The sequence below is a fragment of the Cryptomeria japonica genome, chromosome 11, assembly GCF_030272615.1.
Source record: "Cryptomeria japonica chromosome 11, Sugi_1.0, whole genome shotgun sequence".
In the NCBI taxonomy this organism is placed as follows: Eukaryota; Viridiplantae; Streptophyta; class Pinopsida; order Cupressales; family Cupressaceae; genus Cryptomeria; species Cryptomeria japonica.
This window is the reverse complement of record NC_081415.1, coordinates 166747772-166755358: the sequence shown is the minus strand read 5'-3', so window position 1 is coordinate 166755358 and position 7587 is coordinate 166747772.

Below are 7587 nucleotides of genomic sequence, written 5' to 3'. Positions count from 1 at the left end.
AAATGGATAACAACAATATTGAAAGACTAAATGAATTCAACCACAAAACCCTAGCCTAACAACAACAAAGATCCACCATAACATATGAAGATTACCTAAGACAATGCAAATCAAATGAAATCACAAAGATTATACCATCACATGTCCAATAGGGTTTGGATCTCCATTCTTCCTATCTCCATTGATCTTGCTTGATATATTTGCTCTCAGATTTTATGTGTGCACAAGAGCTCAACAAAGAACAGAAATGTGGTTGCAAGTAGGCTTGATCACATATGCAAGTTCACAAGCATAGTGTAGTCAAGAAGTCAACTGATAAGGGTTGATAATGAAGGAAGCATCTCCTTCTATAGAAGACACTATAAGAAATGGAGGGATAAGATTGAGAGGTGTAAAAGATAAATGGTCGGCTATGATTAGAGGGTAGGTAGAAGAAATAAGAAAATAATGAGAGGGTAGGTAGTGTAGGAATTAAGAGATGAATGACATGTGTCATGGATAGAAAAGGTCAATGAATTAATTAAATAAATAAAGATTCATTTAATTAATAGAGAAAGTGGGATCAATTAAATAAATAAGAGTATTTATTTAATTTAGGAAAAAGGATAATTTAAATAAATAAAAGTATTTATTTAAATGAGAAATAAGGCTAGAAGAGGATAAATGAATTAATTAAATAAATAAAGATTAATTCAATTAATAGAAGAATTAGGCTAAAATAATTAAATAAATAAAATATTTATTTAATTAGACATGACCATTTTAGGTGTCTACATTTTGCCCCTCTTTGAGACAATGCAGCTTGTTGCGTTGTTTCAAAGAAGATAAGATGAACTGATACAAAGTTGCCCCAAGATGGGAATGATATGCCCCCTCAAGGGATTGGATGAAAATGTTCGAAAAGATCACAGACAATCTCTCGATAAGAAAGAAAGGCTAGAATGGACTGACTAGACAGGATAAAGTGACAGATTCACGGGATAATGAAGACTGACCCAAGAGACTAGGGCTAGGGATCAGGCTAGGGCTAGGGCTAGGGTAGTCTATAAGATAGACCATGAGGGGAAAAAATCCTCATTGTCATCCACACATCCAAGAGATAAGAGTGAAAAGAGAGCATAGAGCAGTCAGCAGTCAGTAGTGATGGCTTTGGTGCATAAATTCGATCACGTTCACCGATTTCAAAGGCCAGCAAATGCAGGAGAGCCAGTAAGTATCGCAAAACCTCCTTGTACCTTGTCGCAATAAATATTGTCATAAATGCATGTTAGGTAGTGCATTTAATGAATTTTAGGTATGTCAAGCGGGGTCAAAAAATGTTAAGGCATGTCTGCGTCATGAATGCGCGTTTATGTCTTCAAGGCCAAATCGCCAGTTCTGTGATGAACATATGCTGTCAATTGGATAAGCTACTGAGAGGATACACTCAAGTAGGTCCTCGCGGGAAGACTGGGTAGGGATAGGATTGACAATTTTGTGAGAGAACATACGTTGCCAATCAGGAAACTACTCAAGAGGATACACTCAAGAAGAGGCCCTACGATAGGATAGATCAAGGCACTCTATGATGAACAAGGAGTACCAAAATGTAGTACTTTGTGATGAGCATGGAGTACTAAAAAGAGAAGCACTTTGTGATGAATAGGGAGTGCAAAAATGTAGTACTTTGTGATGAACAGGGAGTACTAAAAAGAGTAGCACTTTGTGATGAACAGGGAATACTACTAGAATAAAAAGAAACACTTTGTGATGAACAAGGAATGTTACTAGGATAGATTGCCATAAGCACTAGAATAAAAAGCAGCATTTTGTGATGAATAGGGAATCCCACTTAGACTGACATAGTTGATTTTCTTGACTATAGGAGGACCTACCGATGTTGGAGTCACGGGAGAGATTTCCTTCGACTAAAAGTTTACGACCAGAGCTGTCACTCGAGGATAGAAAAGCAGTTCAGGCTATGGGACTGTGACATATTCTGTATGTGCCTGGGTTTCGGGTGAACATGGGATTATTGACTATATTAGCTGAGAGATGGCATTCAGAGACATGCATGTTTCATTTACCGATGTGTGAGATGACAGTCACCTTAAAGGATGTGTACAGCATATCGAGGATACCGATTGATGGGGAGTTAGTTCCTTACAATTGAGAGGGAGACAGGGATGCACTGAGATGAGTGTTCCAGGATTCAGGACTGGAGATGAGGGCAAGACACGTGGCTTGGGACACCATGACATAGACTGGATTGGTGCCACCAGCGGTGTTGGGAGGAGTGATTGGTAGATTCCTGTGTCGGACAGAGCGACACAAGGGTTGGCTGTGGGATGGGGGAGGAATCTAGAGAGGGATACAGCTAGGCTCAGGAGACAGCTGAGAGATACTGAGCGAGATAGGGATTAGGCTATTCAGCACTATACAAAGGCTGAGACAACACTGAGGATAGGGTGGTAGGAAGCAGAGGACACAAGGGCTGGATACACCTATGTTCTGTGGGCAGAGGAGGAGATAGCCTACTGGAGAGACCTGTACTATGGAGCGGTGCCACCAAATCAGCGGGCTAGGAGCTTTTGGAGACCATCGCGGACTGCGACGACCACTAGAAGGAGAGACAAGAGACAGGTGTCTAGCGGTGGGGTCATGGGTCCTCCACCACCACCAAATAGAGGAGGCAGGAGAGATGATCCTAGGGTGGGTCCTTCCAGGGCTCAGACTCCATCGAGGCAAGGCGGCTCCGAGTGAGGGAGTTCATCATAGCCTTAGAGGGCTCCCTATGTATCAGTTTTGTACCATTCTGTATGATGATGTAGACACCTTCGGGTGTTTTTGTAGCCATATGTATTTTGACATCATTGTATTATGACACTTATGATTATATATATGAGATGATTCATCCTTGCGGAAGCTATATGCATGTGTACCTATGTGATGCTTGTTTCTATATGATGCTTATGATATGGATGCAAATATGTACATGATGAAATGCAATATTTTTTTTCTTTTATGTTTTAAATATGTTATGCATGATGCAAATGTGAATGTATGAAATGTAGATGAATATGATAATGCAAATAACTATTTATATGATGAAAATGTAAAATGTGCTAACATGTGTTGTGTGCGCGATGTGATGCAATTTTGATATCTATATCTATGTTTGAAATGATTAATATGTGGTAATGCAGGTGCAACTACATGAAATGCAAATGTTTTTGGTGTATCATTATACTCAGTTATGTGATAACAGGCTACACAGACTCAAGAAGGACTATGGAGGTCAATGAAGAAAGGGGGATGAAAGATAGAAGATATGGAAATGAAAGAGCTTCTTGTGCATTATCGTCATTGAGCTTTATTATGGAAAATAGGTTATGACAATCCAGATATATGTTCGACGTAGAAAGTCATTGTACCCGTTTGCATGGAGATAAGACAATCGCAAACAAGGAATGCCCCAGTTCACACTAAACTCTCAGTGTCCTCATATCCTTGGATGTCATAGCATTACTAAGAGACAATCCATAGACAACAAAGAAAAATAGGTGATGATACCCCATCCTCGCCTTTCTAGTCAAAGACATCCTGGAGATAGAATCTCTAGTCAGAGACATCTTGGAAAAGCTAAAAGACATGTCACCAAAAGATAAAATCAAAAGAAAACCAAGACTCGACACTAACATCCACTGTAGTCCTCAAGTTGAGTGTCTCTTGTCACTTGTATAAGTCTATTTTATTGTGGTCACAATGTTTACTTTCACAAAAGGATAGATAGCACTGAGCCATAATGTTGTCTAAGTCTGTTGAAAGATTTGATTTGTTGAAGCCCATTGCTACTCTTGTGTCTCATTTGAAACTGACTGAATCCATGAAACTAATACTTTATTGCGGAGAAGATAGAACTTTATTGTGGATTGGCGATGCAAATATTTCTTTATTGTGGAGTGTGCGCGGATAGACTAAAGAAAGCTAGAAGAAATTGTACTCCTCAGAATGTGTGATGCTCTCAGTTCCACACCCATCACTAGACATAGGATTTTCCTTAGCCACAGATAGGGGGTGATTTATTATGGATGGAAAGGTTGTGAGTGTGTGCAAAGTGAAAGAATGAGATTGAATCCTGAAGGAGGGAGGAGCACTGTCTCTACACATGGTGCCAGTAACCTAGTTTTCACCATGGTACTTGCCCAGGGCACCACCAAAGTGATTTTCACCGTTGCACAAAATGTTTTTCTTTAACTTTTTTTATTTTTCAATTTTTTTGTGTCACAAGGTGCCTGTTTACTAGGTTTTCACCAAGTAATGATTTTTTTTATTATTATTATTTTGTATTTTTTATATTTTTTTGATATTTTTTTGTATTTTTGAATTAGGATATTCTGAAGAGCTATGTGTAAAACCTGCGAAGGTGCATGCTATTGATAGGATCCTCCAAAGGTTCGCCATCTGGAGTTGAAATTTGATATGCACCAAATCCATAGACTGTTGTAATAATATAAGGACCAAGCCAATTTGATTCGAACTTGCCCTTCTCTCTGTCTTGTTGATTTATAGGATTCTCCTTGAGAACTAAGTCACCTACCTCAAATGTTGGAGGCTTGACCTTATGATTGTAGTTGTGTCATTCCTTGACTGGATGATGTGTAGCTCGAGTGACTATCTTCCTTGATAAAGGAACTGAGATAGAATTACTTATGTGTGGACTACACAAGCCCATATGCGTGTCACCTAAAGAAGTCTGGGCATCCCTGACAACAAATTCCCACAAGGAAGCTCAATTAAAGGTCCATGATGTATTGCCAGAAGGGAAAGGATGTGCGGAACAAGTGGATGAGTTATCAAGGTTTATGACTGCGAAAAGAAGTGAAAGTAGGATGACATGATGGAGACTTAGGATCAACAAGTATGCTTTTTGACTTAAAATTGTAGAACTTTTGCCCCCAGTTATTTTGATATTAGGGGAGATCAACTCATGCTCTTTTTCTTTCATAGGATTTTTATCCTTGACCTTGATTTTTGTAGAGTCCAATAGCTTTTGATTTTAATTTGGACTGAAGGACTTTTCTTTAGTTTTGACTTTTAGATTTTTCTTTTCAAGGCTTGATTTTTTATCCCCAATGAGTAAGGGATTTTGTGATTCTTGTTGATCCAAGTCTGGAAGTGGAGTGGAGATGGAATGAGTGGATGAAATTGTAAGGCTATGTGAGTTCTTAAGAGGGTTCGCGATATGCTCAATAGATTCTTCGTTGGAACCACTCTTAGGACTATTGATATCAAGAGATTCTTGCACCACTAGAGGAGATTTGCATTCAGACTAAGTAGCCACAACACTAGGTGGTTCACACCCAATTCCTTGGCATTGCAAATTGTTTGTAGATTGTTCTTGTCGACTAAATATCTTAGGAGATAGTGGGAATTGATTAGCATGAAAGATATACTCACCACAGTCCAGGTCTTTAACCTTGAATTTTTCTTTGAGCTCTGCTTGTTTTGATGTAGACGCTTTCAATGATTTTGGATCCACACATGCTGAAGAAGGAACAACCTCACGATTGATTGGGATTGTTATTTCTGATCTAGGTCGCAAATTGTTGCAATATATGAATGGATTTGGATCACCTTTGACGGTCACTTCAACTCCATTGTGTGGGAACTTGATACATCGATGATAAGTAGAAGGAACGACTCTCATTTCATGAATCCATGGACGTCCCAAAAGTATGTTGTATGTGAGATCCAGGTCTAGGACTTGACAAACCACATCCTTTGTAACTGGCCTAACTCTGAGAGGTAAGGTGATTGTGCCCTTGGATGAGCGCTCTTCGCCATCATATGCCTTGATGGTAATTTTGTTCGTAGCATTCACAGCTTTGTCTGAATATCCCAATTGTATTATTGTGTTCAAAGTACATATATTGAGACCAGCTCCTCCATCTATCAGGACTCGTTTTATTCGATGTTTGTGTAGGAAGGCTTCAATGTGTAAAGGTGCATTATGTGGTTGGCTCACAGAGGCATCGTCAACTTCTATGAATGTAAGGGAGTGTGGAACAGAAAGGTATCCCACCATGGCTTGAAATTGGTCCACGTTCAGATCAGTAGGGACAGAAGTGTCTCTCAAAGTTTTGTCAAGATTGGCTTTATGTGCGGGGGATATGCGTAAGAGCTCAAGGATGGAGATAAGCGCAGGTGTCTTCCCTAATTGTTCTACAAGGTCATACTCACGTTTGGTTGATGAGGAAGTGGTGTTTTTAGCTGGAACACCTTGCGAAGTGAATTTACCTCGATGGGTTGTGACATTACATTCAGAGGTAGGTTCAGAAGAAGATCCAATGCCTTTCAGGACAATTTTAGGTCTTTGGGAAGAATTCTCAAGCATTTTGTCCTTGATGATAATGGTAGAGACATAATTGTCCATCAAAATGTGATTGATAGTTGAATCATAGTGATGCTCTGCAAAATGGACAAGGTTGGCAAATGACAAACAACACAAGACACAAGAAATCGTTAGTGTTAGTTAACCAAAAGCTAATCTAAACAGGCATATCAAAAGAGATACTAAGAACATGAAAGAATATTTAACTAAAGAAGCAAATATGACGAGACATCTCCAAATACCTCCTAACATGCTCTTGGCTCCTCCTTTGTTCCTCTCCTCTCCAAGTTCCAAAATAGTGTAGCTCTCAGCAGCTTTTTGCACTATGGATGCTTATGGAGGATTGAGATTTGAGTATTTTGCTCCAAATGTAAAATGAAAAGCTAAAATACTAGATGCTATTAAAAATGATTGATTTTAACCAAAATAACAAGATATTAGATTGCTATGCTAAATGCTCTCTAAAATGCCTATAAGTTAAATGCATACAAGTTTTCAGGATCTAGATTATGAAAAAATGAGCTCTATATATAGGAAAAATGGAGCAATGGATGGTTGAGATTGAGCAATCTCAACAAGGGTTAGGATTGAATGATTTCAAATCCATGTGAGGGCTTTCAACCCAATCCCAGGATGACAAGTGTCAATGTGAGATAGGTTAAGAGGAGAGGGAATAAGCATTAAATGCTTGACATGATCTTTGGGAGTTAAGGTCAAGGTTAGTTGAATGAATAAACTCTTTATTCAAAGAATAAAGCTTTTATCCAATGGATAAACTCTTGTGCAAAGGGCAAGAGGGATAAACATGGTCAAAGCAATAAATGTTTGGGAGACAAGTTGAAATAACCATAAATGGTTATGTAAGAGCCATTAATGGTCATGTAAGAGCCATTAGTGGTTTTGGAAGACTTTGGAGGTTAAATTGTTGAACACACAAAGCATTAAATGTTTTTCAAAGACTTTTGAAGTCTTTGAGAAGTGACTCCATTTTGCTTAGGAATGTGACAATAATTAGGGGATGGATTAAGCTAATTAGGAAGGGGTTAGAAGAATCTAGAAGGGGATTAGATTTGCAAGTGGATTTGGTGGGTGAGGAAAAATAGGATTTTATTAAAATAAAAATTCATTTATTTCAATAAATGTGTGCAAGTTGCATTTGTAGGAAAATGCAAGTTGGGGGGGATAATGATTTAAATAAATGTTTAATTTAATTT